The sequence below is a fragment of the Acomys russatus genome, chromosome 20 (genome assembly GCF_903995435.1).
Source record: "Acomys russatus chromosome 20, mAcoRus1.1, whole genome shotgun sequence".
NCBI lineage: Eukaryota > Metazoa > Chordata > Mammalia > Rodentia > Muridae > Acomys > Acomys russatus.
In genome coordinates this window covers 4,282,949-4,306,565 of record NC_067156.1, presented here as the reverse complement: position 1 = coordinate 4,306,565, position 23,617 = coordinate 4,282,949, and the positions used below count along the sequence as shown (strand labels likewise).

At 40.2% G+C, this 23,617-nt stretch overlaps 1 protein-coding gene across 3 annotated transcripts in view; it reads left to right on the top strand.

Annotated features, from left to right (window-relative positions):
• Znf521 (zinc finger protein 521) overlaps positions 1-23,617 on the top strand; it is a 286,676-nt gene that overhangs the window by 130,662 nt on the left and 132,397 nt on the right. The gene's annotated exons all lie outside the window — the stretch shown is intronic.

The following is a 23,617-nucleotide window of genomic DNA, read 5'->3' as shown; positions in this document are numbered from 1 at the left end:
CCAAAATTAATGTTTATTCCTTTCCCTCGGTTTCAGAGTACCGCCTCTCTGTCCGTGTTTCTTTTGGCACGATAAGTGGGAGAAACACACTCATTAGCGATGCAATTGTAATTCTGCGTGCCGTCCTTCCTCCAAGCTGAACAGGCTCTGTGGACTGCCATTGCTTCCGGCTTTATCACCTCCACTTCCCTACCTGCTCCTATCTGGAGATCCAATCCAAATGAAAACCCCAGGGAGATCCTTGTCCCTTCCAGGCAGGGTTCCTGTATGCTCCTTATCTTGTCTCTGCACTCAAACTCTCTGGGAGGGCTCGCGGCATCTCCCCACAGATAGCCATCAGGCAGCCAGTGGGGAGAGTGGAATGGGCTATGCAGAGCCCATGCTCACCCAGCGTGGCATCTGCGTGACAGGCAGACTCCCAAACTTTGAAGCCATTCTCCTATCTCCCCTGCCCGAGTACGTCTGCGCTCTCCTGTCATTTAAATAAATGAGATCCTGTCGGACTGATGGAGACAGCTGGGAGAACACACTTTGGACAGTGGTCCCAGCTTAGATATCACGTCCAATCTGGCAGTCCTGAAACAAGAGGTACTTAGAATCATAAGACATGTGCTTCTCTCCAGCACTTTATTTTAAACATGTTTAAGCCTGTATAAACATGTAAGAGATAGCATAAGGAATGTGTGAGTTTGTGTACTTATGCGATTTTCCAGATTAGAGTATCCTTGCTCCCTGTCTCCTGCCCTGTCACCTTTCTTTCCCATTTTCTCTCTTCTTCTCTCCACCATTTTGAAATTCAGCCTGAGCCACCTGCAAGTACACTGCATATATATTTTGATATCTCCTTAGACAAGGACTTTTCTTGCTAAGCCACAAAATCATTGGCTAAGCCAATAGAATTAGATACACTAGCAGAAATTATATAAGCCCAAAGTCTCTACTACAAAAGGGGCCACATTCAAATTTCTAGACTGTTCCTAAAGTGTCTTATGTTTTTAAATATTGCATAATAAGGAGCTCAAGAGCTTCAGTAACATGCTTCCTGTATGAACATGAGAAGCCGAGTTGGGCTCCTCACAGCCCCCATAGAAGCCAAGTGTACCAGCCAGAGAGATGAAGAGAAAGGGACCTGGGTGTACTCAACAGCGAGATGAGCTGGCACTGTGAGCTCCAGTGAGAGGCTCTGCCTCAAAGTATAAGGTGTTGAAAGACAGAAGAAGATGCCCCAATGTTGACCTCTGGTCCCCACACAAACATACACAGGCTCTTGCACACACACACACAAACACACACACACACACACACACGTACACATGTACACCACACACACAAATTTAAGATTGTTTTTAACATTGCATAATATGATTTCCATAAAACATTTGTGCAGAGAGTTGCTTGTCTCCTTTTTGTAGGAGTTTGCGTGTCTGTGGCTAATGTGACCAGCGTGTAGCGATGGGTAAGAATAACTGCATTAATGTGTGCGTAACTGTGATTTTCTGTGTTTACGATCAGGACTAGACCATTTGTTTCTTTGTCAATAGCTTCTGAAAATGTCCATGTCTGTTTTCGCTTATACATTCGTGGCTTATATATTCTGATACTTAGAAATTGCACCATTTATCCGTTCTACTTGAGACAGAATCCTTAAAAATGAACACAGACACATGAAGACTATGAGCAGGTTAATTCAGTTGGAATGACTTGTCTAGAAGGACATTCTTGGGTCTAGAACATTCTTGGGTCTATTTTTTCCAGGGCCTATGCTTCCTAGGCTGTACCACTGAGCTAAATCCCCAACAAGAAAACTTACCCTTAAGCCGTGGTCTGCCTTTTAGTTGGTGCTGAGGTAGTGATGATAGCTAGAAGGTTATTTATAGTCTACATTTTCATAAATCACTAAAATATTCCTCAAGTACTTATATCCACAATGATGGCTTTTAAGTACTTAGCTATCAATGGCCAAAACAACTTTTTATATATAATTTATCTTCTTTTGAAACTTTATTTTAAAAAGCTTGCAAGATGGCTTTAATTTGACCAAATATTAGGACTTGGTTTCAAAATCTTTCCTTTCTTCATAATCGTCTGAGTGTTTTCCAGTATGTTCATTATTATTATGATTGTTACTTTAAAATTCATTATTCTCTCTCAGTTCTAAATTTGTATGTAATACTCTCTCAAATTAGGACTATATATTATTTGGAATGGTAACAAAGTTCCCTAAACATGCATAAAGGTTTCAATTTAAACAATCCTACAAACATAATATGTTAGTGGGAAGAAATGATATTATTATATAGTATTTATTTGTTTACATTTGTTTATTTGTAACATTTATTTGGCTAGTCACTTTAAATTTGTGATTTTCCATCATAAGTGACATGTGATTTTATTTCTCGTGGGGGCATACCAGGTAAAAGAGAAGTTACTATTTACTTTGCCAAAAGCCCAAAGGTGTGGTGTGGGGAATGAAGTGCGAGTTCCATGACTTTTGCCTTAGATGCTTTGCTTTCTGAAGGCCTCTCCAGCAACGGTGCCATTCCCATCTTTTCTTGCTGAGGCTTCAAAGAGGAGATGACAGGAGACAAGAGAGCCCAGGCATGGATTTTTTCAAGAGTTCAGATTTTTCTGAACTGTGACTCATGATCACACAGGGATGCTGGTGGGAACTCAATTCTGCCAGAGATGGAAAGGCTTGCCATTGGACTGAAACTCCGTAACTGAGTAGATTTAAGTGTGTATATAAAGCTAGAGATAGGCTACCATATAGTCCCCAACATGAGTGAAAGGCAAAGTGTGTGACACTCAAAGCTAATTATAGGGAGCTGTCATGTAGTGAAAGTATCTGGAAATGACTTTGAACCCATCTCCCTTGCTTAATGTCTTCCGAAGTTAGGAGCACAATGTCTTCTTGTGGTTTGTTCCCATGGTTACTAATCAAAATCTCTCATGAGACTTTGCAATACAGTGTTTGAGGGGTTCCCTTTCCTTATTGCTCCTCAAAGGTCCACTATGATGTAAATTTGCATATTTACATACCATGTCCACGGATGGGAGAGTCTGTCAGAGAGGAAGTGCACTGGACACCTAGCTTTTGCTGCTGCACACCACGTGCCTTGAGAGGTCCTGACATTTGCAACGTGAAAAAGTGTGGGCTCGCTGGGTTCACTGATGAAGGCTTGAAAGCCTCATCAGTACCTCAGAAGGTTGTCATGTGACCTTACTGTTCTTTGATAGATGTTGGGAGAACATGTCCGTGGTGTCCTCCTGTGTTTTGTTTTATTTTGTTTTTCAGGATGGTTTGTCAGTTTCTCTCATTTCAGCTTACGCTATCCTTACCAGTGCATTAAAATTACTCTTGCAAGGGCCATCGATTGCACCATCACCCTAGCTCCCTAACGAAGCAAACTTTAATGAACAGTGGCGTGTCCAGTTCAAATGCCTCTGCTGAGTCTTGAACTTGGTCTAAGTTGTCTGATGGACTCCCACAGATTTCAACCTCAGCAGATTCAAACTTGAACCCCTTATCTTTACTATAAACTCTTATCACTGCTACCTTTCCTTGTCTTTGAAGTTTCTTCCTTTATCTCCACATCAAGCTGTCTCCATTTTGGCCATCTCCAATTTAGTTTCTGCATATTTAGTATATTAGTGCTTCCTTAACCCCATTCACCATATTTTACTTTCCATTTATCCTTCACAGAACTACTGAAGTGGCCATGAAATTGCTTGCTCTGACTGTATTCTATTTTCAGTCCCATTGTACATAACAATGAGAACAACTGATCCAAAACACAAACCTCCCTCCCCTGTGGCTTCCTGTTTGAGCTTTTGAGAGGTTCTGCATCTCCATCCACATGGGAGAATGTGCTCATCTTTTTTCCTTTGGCATATGCAACCCTTCAGATATGGGCTTCTAAGTTTCTCCCACTTTCCTTGACCCCTACCGTATTATAGATTGCAAGTGCCTCTGCCTTCACACACGTTGACTTTGTCTTCACAGCTGTCCTGCCCACCTTCGGACAGACTTTCTCTTTCTTTCCTCTGCAGTGAATCTGTTCAGCTGACCCACTTTCGGAGCCCAGCCATTCCAGAAGGTCTCCTCATGAGCCTCAGTTCCCACCACTGGCATTCTCTATCCTCCGTATGACTGGTGCACATGAATCATAGTACAGATTACATAGAACATACTTCATAACCTGTTTACGTTACTGTTTTCCTCTCAGGAATAACACGGATAACATGCCATGGAGCATGCGTCTGCTGGGACATTCCCCAAGCTCTCATCCCACCCCGTGGTAGGGAAGCCCCTCTCACAATGATGGCAGAGGACATGTGCTGACGGTAGTGTTGCTGTTCATGTTTTCTCTCCATTTGAACTCAAATCATTGTTTCCTCTTTGAAGTTCCAAGCCCTGTGTTGTGAAGACTCCCTTCCAAAGCTCTCTCAAGCACCTGCCAAGTCTGCATGACTTGGTCTCCAGGATGGAGACAATGGCTTTTTGTGGCCCTTTTTTCTGTAGCTCTAGTCACAAAGGCAGCACTCTCCTCAATGCCCCTCTGAGTGTGTGACATCCCTTTCCAGGCTTTTCCTACTGTTGCCTTGAGAAGTCTTTTCCGTTCTTGGTATAGGCCAGGAGGTGCCTGGTTCCCTGTGGTCCTGGTTTTTCCTTCTATTTACTTCGCAGAGGCAGCTGAGCTATTTGTGGGCAGTAAGTGTCTCCCATCCAAATGCTAACCAGGCATTACCCTGCTTAGCTTCTGAGATAAACAGAATGGGCCGTGTGTTCAGTTATGGTCACAAATAGCAGTGACTATCTTCATGGTAAGAATCTGTTTTCCCTTCCTACCCAGCCTCACTCTGAGTCATGTGGGCTACACCAAGTTGAACTTATGCATACGTATCTCTTTTCAGATGTGTGTGCTGATTCTCTCTCCTAAAACCCATCTTTCTCCCAGACACACACGATTGTAATGAAGGGGAGCACCCTGTGTCCAGTTATTCAGGGAAAGACTGGCAAGTCCTTCCCAGGCCCTCTCTACCCCTCCTAAGCCATCAGGAAGCCCCGGGGATGCCACCTCTAACCAAAATTGTCAAGGCATCTGTCAAGGGCTGCTTTACTTCACTGGCCTCCTTGTGAAGCCATGTTCTTCTTCTGCCTCCTAATGCCGTCTTTGGGTCTCAGTAGGAAGCGTACACATATAAATTAAATAATGTCAATTAACATGCTTCAGTGGCTTCTCACTTCCTCAAACAAATCCCGGTATTTGACCAGCTTATTTCTAGGAGCTTGGTAAGCATAGTTAGATGAACATAAGTACTTCGAAATAACAACAAACAAACAAACAAAGCAAGCAAACCAGTATAGACCAGTGGTTCTCAACCTGTGGGTCTCGACCCCTCTGGAATTTATATATCAGATATCTTTATCCTGCATATCAGAAATTTACATTACAGTTCATAAAAGTAGCAACACTACAGCTATATACTAGCTACAAAATAATTTGTGGTTGTGAGGTCACGGCATGAAGAACTGTATTAAAGGGTCACAGCATTAGGAAAGTTGAGAACTACTGATAGACATATTTGAGTGCACATCAGATACATGAATGATAAGTTAATTCACAGGTATACTGATTGCTTTCCCAAAATGTGCTTTCATGCCTTAGAGTTAAATGTGAAATAGGAATGCTAAGATAAGCTAAGATATTTTGAAGTTTTTAACTGTTCAAAATTCAACTTTAATATAGAGGTCTGTTTCAAGTGTCTGAGAGCCAAAACTCTATCACCATAGCTCCTGTGGCGAAAATAGCAATGCACATAATAACAGGTTAGAAGGTGGTCAGTCTCTAGATTTCTTTTGTATTGCTTTTAGAGCATAAGGATTTCCGTATTAGGCTGAAAACTACAAGGTTGAGAAAAAGTTCATTCTTTTTGACTTCAGGGTGTTGATGCTAAGTTTTGTGCCGTTCTTATACAAGTAGCAAAATAAATGGTTTGGCTCCCTCTAAACACGCCACATGTAAGAATTAAGTAGAAAGTTTATATGACAAAATGATCATAAGACTTAAGATGCTATTAGAATACATTAAATTGCTTTGCCAAGGCCAATCTGCCCTCCAGATTTATTGTTGTGTATAATAATTGCTTAGTGTGTATGAAAAGAATTAATGGCGTTGGCATAAATATCTAGGCGTGGGGCCTAGAAGCTATTCTCTCTCCCTCCCTCCCTCGCTCCCACCCTCCATCTTTCCCCTCTCTCTGTCCCTCTTTCTCTCCCCTCCCTCGTCCCTCCTCTCTCTTTCCCTCCTTCCCCCTCTCTCTCCCTTCCTCCTCTCTCCCTTCCCTCTCCCTCCCTTCCACTCTCCTTGTCTCTCCTTTCCCTCTCTCTTTCCCTCCCTCTCTCCCTCCTTCTTTCTACCTTCCCTTTCCCTCCTTCCCTCTTTCCCCCTCTCTCTCCCTTTCTCTCTCTCCCTCATCCTCTCTCTCTCCCTCCCTCTCTTCCCCTCCCTCTCTCCCTCCCTCCCTCCTTCCTTTCCTCTCTCCTTCTCTCCCTCCCCCCTGGTACTCATCATAGCCCCACATGCAGCTACCATCCTCAGATTGTCTGTGCCTCCCTCCAGTCCTGAACTTTTTGCTGCTAATTTCATTGTGTTTGCAATGTGCTTTGAGAAGTTCAACATTAGGAATGCTTTTGTGCACAAGCATGATTGTGTCATATTTGGCCTTAACGTTCAAGCCTCAGAGTTCTATCTAAGAGGAGGCTTTTATATTTTTGCTGAAATCGAGTCAAGTTGTAAATTATTAAATATTCAAAAAGTAGAAAGACACAGTCAAAACCACTTTACCTACCAAATGGCACAGATGTAATTTCCTATTATATCTCATTTGGATTTCTAGACATTGAACATTTTATATATGAGAACTATTCCAATGTCTTGTTTTCTTAAAAATTACATTTATTATTTCATTATTTTATTTATGTGTAAATAGAATGCACACATATGTGTGTATACACCTGTGGCAACTCTTCTGCATAACTTGCAGGGGTCAGTTCTTTCTTTTCACGGTATGAGTTCTAATGATTGAACCCAGACTTTCTGGCATCACGTACCCTTACCCACTGAGCCATCTTGCTGACCCTCTGTCAAACACTTAATAAAAAGACTGAACAGCAGGTTCCTCAATGATACTTTGCTTGGGTCTTTATGTTGTTCTCACCTGTAAATCTGTTTGATTCTGGAGCTGGAGGAGCTGCTTGGTGGTTAAGAACACTTGTTGGTTTTGCAGAAGATACAGGTTCAATTTCTAGCATCTGTATCAGGCAGCTCACAACCACTTATAACCAGAGGAACCAATTTCCTTAGCCACATTTATGGACATGGTACACATACCAACACATACACATTGAAAAAATAAAATAATCTAAATGTTATAAACTCTCTGCTCTTAATCACTCTTATTTTCCCAATTATCAATTGCCATAGTATAGAAATGTGAAACATTATCACTTTCCTTTTAAAATTTTTATTTAATTTATTTTTTCAGATTACATCTCAATTGTTATCCCTTTCAAGTTGAGTTGAAGTCACTGTGAGCACTTCTGCAAACATTAGTGGCCTGTGGTACTGGTAACTGCATCAGCTCCAGCAGGGGCTGTTGCCTTCTCTGCCTGTCTCCATCCTTGCTTCTGCGTCCTGTGTGATTTCCGTTTCCAAGCACACTAGACTTGCCCTTGCTGGCCTGCTGCATCTTGTTTTATGGTGTCTTTTCTCTTTTTATATCATGTTTCTACGCCAGTTTCTCACCTGTCCCATTCGTGCTCTCCCCTCTTAAAAACAAGTGTCGGCAAATTAAACACTGAAGACCACACAAGTCATATTCATTGAGTAGAATTCAGATACATTTTAAGTGAGAACATTGTCTTTTAAAAATCAATACAATTTCAAGTTAAAAACAAAGCACGGCACAGAGAAAGCTTAAAAATAGAAGTTAAAAATACTTGCACATGGCAGCTGGGTGTCATCTGTGCGTGCTATAGCAGCCCTGGGGAGGTGAAGGCAGGAAGAATGGGGTTTCAAGGATATGCTCAGCTTTGTTTAGAATTCCAGGCCAGCCTGGTCTACATGAGACTCTACTGCAAAACCAAACCAAACCCAGGGAATATGTTTAAAATCATACAGGTAATACGGGGGCTTAGTAAGTTATTTGGAAGTAGAATTCTATTTTATAACAAAAAAAGTCACAACTAAGAGCAGAGACTTTAAAAGAAGCATCACGTGAAGAGCCAATGGAGAGAAAGAACAGGAGTGAAATGTCCAAACCTCTGATGAGGTTAGTAGGAAAGCAAAGATCTTACATAATCTGAGTAAGAACAAAGGAGCCATCACTTCAATAGTAGAGGTTAAAAGGCTAAGGGAGCTAAGCTAAACACATGGACGCAACTAATACAGTTAAGCATTGTTCCTCCAACTGAGCCAAACTCTCTAAATAGTAAAAGGAGTAAAATATCATACAAGTGCTTCAAACTCCATCATGGGGCACATAGTTAAAGTTAAACGGCAGCTTATTTTATGCCTATTGATGTATTCCTTGGTTTATAATGAATGGATTTGTGTTTACTGTAAGTTCTAAAGACTATGCATTCTGTTGTTATGTGCACACTCACATGCACATTCCAGCAAGCGTACCTCAAAGTGCCCCTTGACATGGAGCGAGTAGGTATACTTCCCTAATGCTGTGAGTCCATCCCACATGGGAGGGAGTGTGACTCAGGAGCACAGAACGGCCCGCCGCCCGCATGATGCGCATGCATAGTGCTGAAAGACATAACCAGATGCGTACAATGGCTTGCTCCAGTCATGCCGAATTTAAGGATGGGAAAGGTAATCTATGATGATTGAGGTCAGAGCAGGTACATCTGGCATGGCAGCTACTGGGGAGGAGTGGGATGAGTTCCTGCAGGTGATGGGAGTGCGCCAGCCTTGTTCTGTATGATGACAATCAACGGGGAGGCACATATGTGGAGCTATCTGTAACTACTGCTTGGTTTGCATGGACCCACTACTTCTCAAGACAAATATATGCATATATTTATGCTATTAGCTTAAACGTTTCTATTGCATGGAATCAGTGTTAGAATAACCTAAGTTATCCAATCAACAGAGAGAGGGAGAGGGCGGGGGATAGGGAAGAAGGGAATCTCATCAACATTAAAATGCCCAATAAGCTCTTGAAAATCTTCCCACAAAGAAAATACCAGACCCACACAGCTTTTAGAATGAATTCCCCTAAATATACACATAAATGCCAAAAAACACAAGAAAGAACAAATGCTCTGTTATAATCCTGATTCCAAAACCAGACCAGCACGGTGAAAAAGAGTAGTCCAGGTCAGTTGCTGTCATGACTTTGCATCCTAAAATTTTAAGCAAAATAGCAATAAAATGAAGTCTCCTGTGTGTCAAAGTAAGGTTATGTTATTATAACGTGGGGTCATCGCGAGCGCAGGGTCGGGTGGAGCTCAGGCGGCTCACTGACTTACCGCATTAGCACACTAAGATAAATTCCAGACAGAAGGACTCAGCATTCTTTCATGCTTAAAAAATACTAAACTGGCAACGAAACAAGACTTTTCTCGACCTAATGAAAACTATTTAGTGTCAACTGTAGCAACCAGTATAAAGAAATAGAAAAGTAATCAAGTTTGTGAGTTACACGGCTAACAAAGTAAAGCAGATGTAAGTATAAAAGCATAGATCAAAAGTGGAAAATAGTTTAACTGTCACATACAGGGTGGTTGTGTTTTTGTTTTTGTTTGGTTTTGATTTTACATATAAAAGTACCCAAAGTATCCAGGCAGGCCATGTCCTCAGCCAATACTGCCTCACATGGTAATTAAAAAAAAAAAAAAAGTCCTTACTTAAGTCATGTGCTATTTATTCCCAGAGTAACAAAACAAAACTCCAGTAAAATATGGATTGTAAATACTTTTGTTTATAATAGGCAAAAAACGTGTATTCAGAGATAAATGTTCTAAAAATACATAAACTATTTATGTAGAAAGAGATTAAACATTTTTTGAGAGATGTTTTAAAAGGCCTAGCTAAGCGGTGAAGGGTGGTTTGTTGCCATACTGGAGCCATCAGCAGCATGAGGCCTTCACTTGCCTGAAACGGATCCAGTGACTCTCACATTGGGAATTTCGGCAAAGTGTGTTGGTTAGTCTTATATTCAAGTTTTTAATTTTTAAACCTGACAAGCAATTCCAAAATGCCTCTGAAACACTGAAAGGCCACGAGGTGCAAACAGTCTGGGTACTGTGATACACAACCTGCGATACACAACCACAAACGCAACGCGTACAAGGTTACAGGAGGTGGGCTTGTCCTACAATCTTGCCAATTTATTACCAGGCTTCAGTAATTAATAGACCCTACATGAAATGTCCCCAAAGAGACCTCAGGAGAGCAGGCATCTATCTTTGTTCATCAGACAGGAAGTGGATGGAGCATTAAATGCATTAGCTATTTAGGAAAAAAAAATCAAATTCTTGTTCATATATAAAGAAATTAGTTTCAGGTGGTTTATGTATATACAGATTTGCAAGATAAAGGCATAAATCTCTTGCAAAACCAGAGAAAATATTTTTATGATCTCAGGTTAGGGGGTGACTTTTTAAAAATAAGACCATGTAATGTGAATCACAAATTAAATGATTGATATGTTCACCTCTTTTAAAAATAAGTGAAACAAAATCAGAGACACACAATGGTAATATCTATTGCCATAAATATAACTGAAACAAATATCAGCTTTAAAATATGCTTAAAAAACATGAGTTGGTAGGATATCACAAACCATTAAATAAGGAAACAACAAGAAGACCTTTATCACAAGCAGGAAGCAAAAATGTTCCGTGAACATATAAGGATATAGAAGCCCATTGGACTTATGGGAAATGTCAATTCAAAGGCAAGAGGATTGTGTGAGATGGCCCCTGAGGAGGCCAAGGTAGGGCCAAGAGTACAGCTGGTTAATGGATGCTTTTTATATGTTACCTATATTAAACATGTTCATTATAAGTATTTAGTGCTCAACGATAAATGTAGAACTGTAAATGTATAGCGTGCCCTTCACTACACAAAGAGGAAAAACATAAAACCAGCACTGTGCATAGCAACAATGGTTACAATTGTAGCGCTTATCTCATAGCTACCAAATACAGGGAGCCTAGAAACTGTTCTTTGATTGTTACAAGTAAGTTGGTCAAGAGTGGTAAAGGCAGTAATACACATTCATATCCCAGTTACACAGTTTCCTTTGCAATGACCAGAAAGAGCAGTATCTATGCTCACTGCTTGAATGGGTGTGAACTCCCGGTTTTGGCAACACTTGGCTGTAATATTGATTTGTTTTAAATCATTGCCTCACAGGATAATAGCTGAATTCCTGCTATATGCACCACATTGAGGTGTAAGGCGGAAAAGAGAAGAAGCTTTATACAAATAGAGTTTTTGGCTAAGTATACTTCTTTGATTGTAATTGTATGATCTAGTTATTTTTATGCATTAGCTGTGCATTGTTATCCTTATTGGAGCGCCTGGAAAGCTTGTAGAGTAATTAATGTATAGCAGTAGGTATGGACAAGTGCCATCCTAGACGTGCCTGCAGCTGAGTCTGCAGATTTTGCCGGAGAGGGATAGCCACTGTGGGGAGTTAAGTGCTCACAAAGCACCAATGGTGGAACCAAAGGGCTGATAGAGATTCTCTTTGCACTTATCTGTGTTAAACATCGAACCGGTTGGACGGGGCTGTCACATCCCAAGTCCTGAGGCAGGAGGTGACCACTTGTCAAAACAGGGGCAAGCATGGTAGAGCAGTGTGGGTGAGAGAGACATTACTGGGGAAGAGGTCAGAAGGATGGAAGGTGGAGACAGGGGTCGGTTAGGCATCCTCCATGGTGCTCAGCACACGGTGATTCTTCAGTGCTTAAAATGCTTGGTGATTAAAGCAATAAGGACCATGACAAAGATGGGAGCATTTCTCTGAGAGATAAATATTGATACAGTTTCTTAGACCCACACATAACTAGAGCATAAGAAGTCTCATAAGTATGTAATGTCCTATGTATTTCACATCATAAAGAGATTTTAAGACAGGTGAAGCCTTGTAAAATCTCCCATGGAAAATAATTTATTTTATATAATTAAACATGGCAACATCTAAGCAAGCCTTCAACTGAGTCTCTGCAGCTTTTGCTGGAGAGACATGGCCACTGTGGTGAGTTTAACTGTATCAATATAATGGGAGAGATGAGATTTTGTTGGGCAAAAGAACAAAGTTAAATACCAGTTGACAGAAAAGTCCATGAGGCTTTTAAGCCTCAGTTTCCATATTGACAATGACTTTATGCACACACTGCAGTTACACACAGACTTTTTAGGGTTATTATGAAGGGCAGGTGACACACTAAAATGGGAAGGTTCTTAGTGAACACAAAGAACAGCACACACATACACACACACACACACACACACACTATATATATATATATATATATATATATATATATATATATATATATAACCTTTAAAATATTATAACTATGTATAAGTATTATACATGCATTCCTGTTTATTCATGCATACATGTAATTTATGTGATTTTTTTCAATTAATTTATTGTGACAATAAGGCTAGAATAATGAGTTATTCAGTCAAATTATATCTAAACAAGTTATTCCCCCACCATTGATGAAGTAGAAAGACACAATTAAATGTTAAAATCAAACCTAGAAGTGCTGCAAACCAAAAAGCGAAGAAAATGCAAAAATGACAAAGATGAAATCTTATTTTATTTGCTTTGAGGTTAGAGGTAGTTTTGGTAAATACCACAGTAAACAGAGATGAGTGTCCAGATGGACAAAAAAAATAACCATGTATAAGAAAGGAAAAATGTCTAGTGAAACTATTGGACTGAAACATATCCTCAAGGGCAGGGGAATTAAAAAATACTAAGGTAATACAAATTGTCTGTGAGAAGTATAGTAAATGAACAACAAAATTAGGGTTTTTTTGTTCATTCTAAGTCCTGAAAACAAATGAGTAATTTGAAAAGCAATTAAAGAGCTCAGTTGTGTGGCTGAAATCCATTAGCATTGCTCTCTGTTAATCAGGTTTAGAATATTTACATTAGAAGGGAGGGGGGAAGCATGCATGCACACCCCAACACATGGTGTGGATGGGTCCATGCAAACACACACATACACAGACATATGCACAGAAACATACTTATACACACACACACATACACAAACATGTGGGAAAGGAAGAAAGGGTCAAAGTAAAGGATATTTGGACTTTTTTCTATTTTTTGAAAGGTGTTCTTAGTAAGATGAATGAAGAAGAACTTGAAAAATCTAGATTATTTCAGTTCAATCAAGAGGACTAAATTAAGCCTTCCACTAGCCGTTTAGTACATTGGAACAGCACAGAACATTTAACATAGGAGAGGGGAAGGGAACACCACTATGCCTGGAAAACTTAGTATAAACAACAGGAATAACAAAGCCAGCATCTCTTCTACAGCACCCTGTGGGTGGAATTGTTAAATGGCTTTTTTTTTTTTTACTCAGGTGGGTTTTAGGAGCAATTTTAAAGAAATGAGAAGGGTAGTCTGACGCGTCTAAGTGGGAAAGCTGTTAAAGTGGAAGGGATGGACGAGAGAAGAAAGAGCCTTGGACGTGTGCATATGTGAGCGTGTGTGTGTGTGTGTGTGTGTGTGTGTGTGTGTGTGTGTGTGTGTGTATGTGAGAGAGAGAGAGAGAGAGAGGGAGGGAGAGAGAGAGAGAGAATGGGTGTGGAAAACAATATAGTAAGGCATCTAGGGGAGATAAAATTAACAACAGACAGGTAATTTGGGCACTGATGTGGGCAACTGCAACTTCAATGACCAGATTAAAAGAGACCGTGTCCTGTGGGTGGGACATGAAGCTGCCAGAAGAATAGCTGGAAGGATAAACCAAGAATAGAAACAAAGGAAAATGAGCAGGACCCAGGGGAGCCTTCACCTAAAGGGAACAGGAAGGACCAGAGATATGGATCAGTGGGAGTGCGTGAGCCTGGCACGGGCCAAGCCCTGGGTCCAGTCCCCAGCACTGTCCAAAAAATAAAAACAAACAAACCCAAATTAAAAAGAATATGCGTGAACAAGGGTTCATTATTTTATAGTAAACACACATGAATGATATACATTAACTTATCATGCCTAAATAATTAGTTATGTATTGCATTAGATATGAAATGAAAGAATTAAAACTTACTTTCCACCCTTGAAGAGTGAATAACCACATTAGGGCATAGGTTAACACTGCAGAAATAAATCAAATAAAATGTGCAAGAATTATAAGAATTAAAAAAAGAATTATTATCTAAGACAAAATAAGGTTTTGCCTTTTTTGTTGATATTTATGATAGCTATCCAGCGACATCAAGTCTCAATGGGCTAATAAACCTATTAAGTTCCCCAACTTTCCTTTTTGACTTAGATTACATAAGAAAGTGTGTGTGTGTGTGTGTGTGTGTGTGTGTGTGTGTGTGTGTGTGTGCACATGATATATGCACATGTCTGCATAGTTGGTTTTCTTTACCTTTGTGTGTACATGCATGTGGAGGTTTGAGGACAGCTTGGCACCATTCTTAGACACACTCCACATTTATTTCAGTCTCCCACTGGCTTAGAATCTCACCAAGTCAGCAAGAAGGCTGGCTAGTGGGCTGCAGGCATCTGCCTGTCTCTGTCTTCTCTCCATCCGTGGGATTGTAAACACGTGTTACCAAGCCTGGATTTTACATGTGTTCTATGGAACCAAACTCAGCTCTTCACCCTTGGGAGGCAAATGATTTATCGACAGAATCATCTCTCCAGTGCAAGACAGTCTTTTCTAGCTCATGAGCATCTCCATGGTTTATTATAGGGTTATAAATAGTGTCACTAACCCTCAGATTTTGATCCCTGTGGACGGGTGACACAGTGCAAAATGTCCCGGCTGCTTTAGCTCTCCATATGTATGTCCACAACGCTATCATGACACAGAAGGGTAGTTCAAGTGACTATTAAGATAAAGGCATCAGTGTGTGATCAGAATAGCTGATGAGGTCACTAGACCTTAATGTAAATCAAACATTTCGACTTCTTCCCTTTCTCTTCAACTGTACATTTATGAAACATTCAGTAAGTAAATTAATATTTCGGCACCCATGACTTTTTTTTTTTTTTACTCCTTTTAGTGTGATATCAATTTTTATAGAAGAGTTGGGGTAGGAAGTTAACTGAGATTCACTACAAGTTGTAACGCCCTTTGAACTAGGGGTTCATGGCCCAGCCATGGGTACCGTAATTAGAGGCCGATTCTCCGCCATAACTCACAGTGAGTTAGCACATGCACTCGTGGCTCCTTCAACTTTCTCTTTTCAGTGTGCGTGTCTTTTAATTAGAGCCTGTAATTGAGCCTCTTCCAGTCGACTGACTTCTACTACCCCGTGTGGTGGGAGGGGCTTTGCCAGCAGTAACAGAACACTGTAGGTAGTGGCCTTTTGAAGGAAAGTGGTGAGTGTAGGGTGACTGGCTGGACGCTCCAGTGGTCAGGCGATAAATGGAATGTATCAACTTACTGTCCAGTGGATCTTCTGCCCTTAAGTGAGATCACAAAAGATAACCACCCGAAGGGCCTCAGGAGCATGGGTAAAGCAGGCATCAACTGAGCCCTTTGGAAGAACACTATAACGTGAATAGGGAGAAATGGGGGGGGGGGGAAGCAGTAACGCAGCTGGGTGAAGGATCTCGGTGCAAGGGGATCCAAGTACCAAAGCCAGTTCTGAAAGTGAAAAATCAAGTACGTATATAAAAGCTGAAGCAAACTTCTGAGAAAAAAATAATTTTGAATTTAAAATATTAGTTCTTTTTATTTTTTATTAATTTTAATTAATAAAATAAATTAATATTAATTTTAATGGATTATTTTAGGACCTCCAAAGTAGTAACTTTCTTTCATAAGATTTGTTTAGTACCTGTATCCTCATCCTCTGTGGCCTGACAAGGCCGCCCTGCCAGGAGGAAGGGATCAACACTGGGGGGCCATGTCAGAAGTAAGCCCTACTCCCCATATTGTGGGACCCACAAGGAGACCGTGCTGCCTATCTACTGCATCTAAGCAGAGGGTCTAGGTCCACATCATACATTGTCCTTGGTTGATGTCTCAGTCTCTGTATTGTAGTGTGGTTGTCCTGTATTATGTGGCTAATATCTGCTTATGAGTGAGTACATACCATGTGTGTCTCTGTCGGTCTGGGTTACCTCACTCAGGATGATACATCCATTTGCCTGCAAATCTCAAGATTCCCTTGTTTTTCATGGCTGAGTAGTATTTCATTGTGTAAATATACCACAATTTCTTTATCCATCGTTATAGAGAGGTTTGACTGGTCAGGCAGCGAACTGTCTGTCATTTTCTCTTTTTGGAAGCTGCTAACCTGCACTTCCTGCTTACTCAGGTACCGTAGTTTTCATAAGATGCATTCTTCCCCCAAAAGGGGGGGGGTGTAATTAGGATGCACCTTATGGTCCGTTTGCTATTTTTACTGTTCTTCTTGTTTTACAGCTCTAAAAACTGCGAGCATCTTATGGTTAGGTGCGTCTTATAGTCTGAAAAATACGGGGAAAAAATACGCATTTTTTCCTTCTCAAGTCTCCCAGATAGTTTAGTTTTACAATTAAGCTTAGTTGTTTAGGGGTTAAGATGTTCTTAGGTAGATGTTTTAAGTTGATAAAGACGAGATATGATAGATATTGATTTACATTCAGAATTTTAGACTCACCAAGGTAGAAGAGATGTTTTCTTCAAGGTTGCCAAATACAAATAGCCAAAACACTATGAATGTAGCATTTATATAATTCCTGATTGTTTTGTGGTTCTTCTTGCTGTAGGTAATTTATTGTATATATGTGTAATAATATAAATATATTTGTAAAAAAGAAAAACAAAATAGGGAATAAAAAAGATTTGTTTGATATAATGGAATTGACTCTTTAAAACAGAATATTGGCTGTTTGGGTTTATGTGTGTGTGTGTGTGAATATTTTTCATATTTTTCTGAAGACTCAATTATTTCCTGACTTTGACTTTGGAATTAAAGTATCTTAGTACTATTTAACCTACCATAAAAATCCAATAAAAGGTGGAAAACCACTTTGATTGTTTTACTCTTTGATTTTGAAATTAGTGGTAGCTTACATTTTTATCTTTGTGGACTTTGGATTTTATTTGCAACAGTAAATATGTTCAAATAACTACTTCTTCCCTGATGCCGTAAAAAAAGACCCACTTGGTGATTTAAAGCAACAACCCATGGTCATCCACGTTGTTACTAGAAAGGTAGCATTTAGTTTCCCTGGCATGTCTCTGTGTGGCCAGTTGGCCAGGAGCAATCTTTGACCCTGTTCTTGTCTGGTTGTTCGTCTCAGTCTATCAAATGACCCACAGGACAGTAAGCATCAAGCCTGGCATGTGATAGGCACTTGTGATAGGTTTAGACTCCACAGAATTATTCCATTTTAGATCATTGATCACCTTAAGGGCATTGTTTTTCCTGCCTCCTCCAGGTCATATTAATCTGCCCCTACTAGACTTATTTTAGCTTCCATTAACTGTATAACAACAAAGATGTTTGGTCCTGAATTTTATCACTATATTAGTTAGGCAACAACCCATGTAGAACTTGGTTTGTGTGTTTCCTTTTCCCAAAGTGTGTTATAACTCCCTGCTTCAAGGATCATGTCAATCCCTCTTGGTTGGTAAGGCTTACCATGTGCCAGGCATTGTACAAAGTGCTAGTCAGTCCACAAAATTACACAATAAAATATGGATGCTTCCGGTTTTCACTGGGTGATGTCATCAGTAGCTTTTGTTGCGTCATTTCAGCTGCGTTTCCCTTGGTGTTTAATAGCTTGTTCTCATATTAATTTACTATTAATGTGGAAAATGACTAGGCTACATTTGTAAGATGTCTAAATTATTGAATAGTTGTATGAAGCTGTTGGCTCATTACTTACACTCATATACATTATCCATTTGCTTGCCGACAAAGTACTACCAAGTAAAGGTGTTCCTGACCATATATAATTTTTAATTAATGCCTTTGTTTTTAGGATGGTAATATATACTGCTATAGACATTAAAAACAGTTTAGTTTGGGTTGTTGTTGTTGTTGTTGTTGTTTCACCTAGCTTGTTTGACCCGGTTTTGTGCGGAGAGTGCACATAAGTATGTGTATGTATGTTTTCATGTGTTTGGGAACACACGTATGCAGGTGTGTGTGTACATGAGTTCATGTATATTTGGAGGTTGGAAGTCAAATCTGTCTTCCTTAATTTCGCTCCGCCTTATATATTAAGGGAGGCAAGGTTTCATGTGACCCTAGATCTCACTAACCCAGCTACTCTGGCTAGCTAGCGTGGTCCAAGGAACGCCTGTTTCACCTTCAAACCTCTAGAATCACATATGAGCTGGTGGGGCTGGAGGTGTGGCCAATCACAGCCCCGGCACGTTACACAGGGAGCCATCTTCTCAGGCCCAGTGTGAATCTTTGTACAGAGCATTCTTAATCCTTTTTCTTTCCACCACCACCACCACCTTGTTGCTAACTATGGTGTCCTTTACACCATTAATTATTGAGCTTTTAAAAGTAGATATTGGAACTCTTAATGGTCATGAAATTTACATTTGTGTATTTTAATTTAAGGATATGTTAATATGATCCCAAAGTCTGCATTTGGCTCTCACTTTTGATAAGCATCTTGTGTGCCTGTTAGTACCCTTCATTACAACTCCATAATAACATGTCAAATGAAGAGCAAGAACGGCACTTACTGTCTTGGTTGGTTGGTTGGTTGGTTTGGTTTGGTTTGGTTTTTCGAGACAGGGTTTCTCTGTGTAGCCTTGGCTGTCTTGGACTCGCTTTGTAGACCAGGCTGGCCTCGAACTCATAGTTATCTGCCTGCCTCTGCCTCCCAAGTGCTGAGATTAAAGGAGTGCGCCGCCACCACCACCACCTGGCTGGCACATACTGTTGAGTGCTGGCTTGGTAAGTGATAGGCAGAGTGCCAAGCATGTCTGTATAATTCTCATTTCGCATTTAACTCTAAGATGGAAGCTTTAGTATTTTTAATTTATAGAGAAGTAAACTAAGACTCTCAGTCATTAAGTGACTTTAAGTAACTTGTCACTCAGTTGAATCATGCAGTAGCAGCTACCTGTAGAAAGAACATCCTAGAGTTTCTTTCCTGCTAAGATTGCTGGATATAATTGGGCTGGGTGTATTTTAGCATCACTGTATAACATGCTATTGTCTCAATTCTAACAGCGGTTCAGACTGGCCCCTCCATGTTTCAGATTGGTGGCATAGAGGGAGCTGAGGGCTGTGACACAGTTCAGAGGACTGGTCATGCAATTTGATACTTGATGTTCTAGATAGGGCAATATCAATAAAATGGAAATGCAGGAAGCTGTGTACACATAGTCAAGTGCAAAACCATCCTTCATCCTTGAGGTACAGAAACCAAGTAAGACACTGAGGCTGAAGTCAAGGGTCTGCGGGTCTGTGGGTGTGTGCATCTGCGGGGCTGCGGGGCCCTTTTGCAATGCAGATGTTAATTAAGGTTTACCCTTATAAGAAAAAGGCAGACCTGCTACTTATTCATTTATCCATTTTTAATTTTCCTAAAAAATGGCATTTCTGTATAATCCAGGCTCATTTTAAACTATTTTATTTATTTTATGTGTTTAGGTGCTATGGCAGCCTGTATGTGTATGGACCACGCATATCTCTGGTACCCTTAGGGACAAGAAGATGACATTAGAGTCCCAAGGGTCTGGAGTTACAGATAGTTTTTAGCTGCCACGTGGATGCTGAGAATCAAATCTGATCATCGGGAAGAGCAGCATATGCTCTCAACCACTCAGCCATCTCTTTAGCCCTGGCTTTGAACTCCTGATTCATCTGCCTTTGCCTCCTGAGTCCTGAAATTAGAGTATGTGCCACCATACTTAGCTTTTAACACTGCTGTTCAAAGTAGTACCCAAGTGAGACCCTCTGGTGTAGTTCAGTGGCCGAGTGCTTGCTTAGCATGCGCATGGCTCTGAGTTCAGGCCATTGTAAGCCAGGCAGGCAGGAGTGCACAAATTAGTAAATGAACAATAAAGAAATAAATAAAGCAGGGATGGGACAAATGTCCTTCTATTGACAAGAGACTGGAAACTAAAACTTCACTCTTGATCACTATTTGGTACTTGTGTTTTCAGCTGCAAAGTTAAAGAAGCAGGAGAAGAGACAGGTTTTAGACTTAAACCCCAGCCTGCTTGTGTCTTCTATTCCTTCGGCGAGGCAGGTGCACAGGAAATGCCCCTCTGTGAGGCTCAGGTCCAGCAGCCTGGCATGACCTCAGAGAGGTGATGGCCAACAGGCATTCACTCCAAGTGGGCTTCAAACCAAAAACTCAAAATATATGAATGGGTCTTACTCTGATTAAAAAACAGGAACAAAACCAGCCACCCAAAGGATCACACTGACAAAGTTTGAAGTGACATAGTAGGGCTTCAGAGTTTAGAAAGATAAGAACGATTTCTCCTAAGAAGAGTGACAACATTTAAAGCAAAATTTAAGCCCAGGAACAGACACCAAAAGCAAAGAGTACTTGCATATTTAAAATTAGCACTGGAAGCTAGCCCTTGAATTGATGCTTTGGTGGCAGTGATAGACTCTAGACCAGACAGCAAGGAAGAGAGGGCCAATAGCTTACAAGGATTAACCTGAATTAGAACTCAGATATTCATGCCATTTAAAAAAAATGCCTGGAAAAGCAGTTGATATATGAGAGGAGAGTAGAAAGGCTCCAGTGTTGATCTCATGGAAGGTTCTGGAAGAAATGACTGGAGACCCAATAACGGTATTAATTTAACCAGAGGAAAATTGGGGAATAAAAGGCATTCATGAGATCTCAGACTGAAACTATTGAAATAAATACATGATGAAAATATGGTGTTAAAACAGGAGACTATTGAGAGAAAATAGAAAACCCAGCGAAAGTCTCTGGGAGTTTAGAGCATCGTGGATCTCAGAGAAGGGGCTGTGACTAGGACCCAGGACCAGATAGCAGAACCAGTCCCTTCCTTGTTGCGTGCTGTTTTCTCATCGTTGCTGATGCTGTCAAAACTAGCTAGTTCCACAGTGAGGAAAGCTTGCTTCCAAATGTGGCTTCAGATTTACGTGCAGAGTAAAACGCAGCGGGACGGAGCTGAGTGGAACCCGGCTTTGTTTAGGGTGTTCATGCCCTGTGCACCTTTGGACAACTCACCTAATTCATTTGTGGATCTGGATGACAAGTCATCCTTTATCTACTGCTATCACATTGTTGCAAGGGGCCTTAATGCATGGTAATTCCCCATGAACTGGAAACTATGATACAGTGAAAGGGATTTATCACTGCTGGATTTTAGAAATGACTGTAAGCTATAGCGCCTGAACTCTTAAAAATGTATACATTAGATCCATGCTCAAAAATCTCATTAAATTATAAAAAATATTTACAAAGCTACTTATAACTTCTAGACAGAAGCTATGTTGCTCATCTTTGGTATAGGGGTGTAAAAATGAATGACACGGCAGTTGTCAACAGGAGTTGGTCAAGTTAGGTTTAGCATAAGACAAAAATTTTCGTTTATTTCTCTGTCCCTGAATTTTTATTAATACTGAATTTTTTATAATAGTGCATGTGGTGACCACTGTTGTCATGTAGACATTTCTGCTTTGCCCATATCTGGCTTATTTGTGTATTTTTGTTTCCTCTGGTATCCTAAGTGTTCACTGGTAAGCAGTGTGCTACTTCCCCTCCATAGGTGCAATGTGATTCTCCTGACATAAAGGACATTGCCCGCCGTTTCCTATTGTACCATCATCACAAGCAAGGAAGGTGTCCATTAGCCACCAACTGCATCTGGTAACCAAGTGCTGATCACATCCCCCAATTGCTCAAACACTGTTTGGCTCTTTTATCTCTTTATCCTAAAGTCAGACCTCTTATGTTACATGTTGTGGGTAAACCTATGAACCTCCTGGTTTTAAAGATAATAGTCCAGTTCTCTAAAAGTATATTACACACACACACATACACACACACACACACACACACACACACACACACACACACACACACACACTGCCCTTCAGGGCCTTGGTTACTCTTCTGCTCCTATATTTACCAAGTACTAGATTGTTACCTAAAGTTTTTATTAGATTCAGTTTAGAATTTTAGGTAAAAAGTCTTTGAGTTTCACAGGATAACCTTCCTTTGAAAAGTCTGCAGCAGCTATGAATGCTATCTAAATCAGTGCAAAATAGTGACTTTCTAAATTTTAGCATTTCTTTTAGGGTTTTTGTTTTTTTGTTTTGTTTTGTTTTGTTTTGTTTTGTTTTGTTTTGTTTGCCTAGGCTCTCCCACCATCGAGAAAATGTGAACTAAATTTCCTGCTAGTGTTTCTGACCCTTTGATGGCCAGAAAAGGAAATTTCCATTCCCAAGTGTGTAGACACACACATAATTATCTTGGCACTTGGAAGGCTGAGGAAGAGTGTTCCAAGTTTGAAGCCAGCCTGAGATGCTATGTGAGATTCTGTTTCATGACAATCAGGAAGGAAGGGGGAGGGAGAAGTCATACTTAGAGACTTATTTAATAGTTACCTTCATGGTGGCGACAAAGATTGGTTTTCTGTCTTTGACGGTTGCTATGGACTCACTGATTTTTTTTTTTAAATCAGTAATTATATTATTTTAAGAAAATCAAAAAAAGCTATACCCCTTATAATGTTTTAATTCATAATTTTTATTTACTTGGTAAGACAAAACTGTAATCTAAAAGCTAATGGGACAGAGATGAAGGAGGTGGGGTTAATCAGAAAATGAATTTTTTATACTGTACGTTATTAGAGAGTTTTAACCTTTTTTTTTTCTTAACTTATGAGATGCTCTTTTCTGGAAAGTCTCTGAGTAACTTAACAGAGTATAGCTGAAAACAAAAATGTCAAAGAGGCACGTTTAAATTGTTCTCAAAATCAATCAAAAATAATGAGGTGCTGGGAAAAAGTTGTATCCTTGATAATTACATCTATCAGTATCAGAAAACAAAAGAGAACAATCAGGAAATGACAATCCCACTCCCAAGCAGCACATTTAAAAAGGCTAATGAAAAAAAAATCTCTTTTAAAAATGGTACTAAATTAGCATTTCAAGTAAATTGACAACCTAAGCGTTGATCAAGGCCAATCTGGGGCCCAAACAATGGAAGTTCTGTTTCTGCCTCACCTGCTTTTAGAGTAATGATCGCGCTTGGCTTTTTCTGTTGTTGTCTTTTATATAAATGGAAGCAATTGTCCCGAGGGAGGTGACAGTCCTCCTGCACTGTGCAGCAAGGATCAGGTCACCCCTCAGGCATCTGTCTTCACTTGGGGTTCTGTTTAGTAGAGAGACTGGAGGAAGATAACCAGACTGGAAAGTCATCCAGGAGT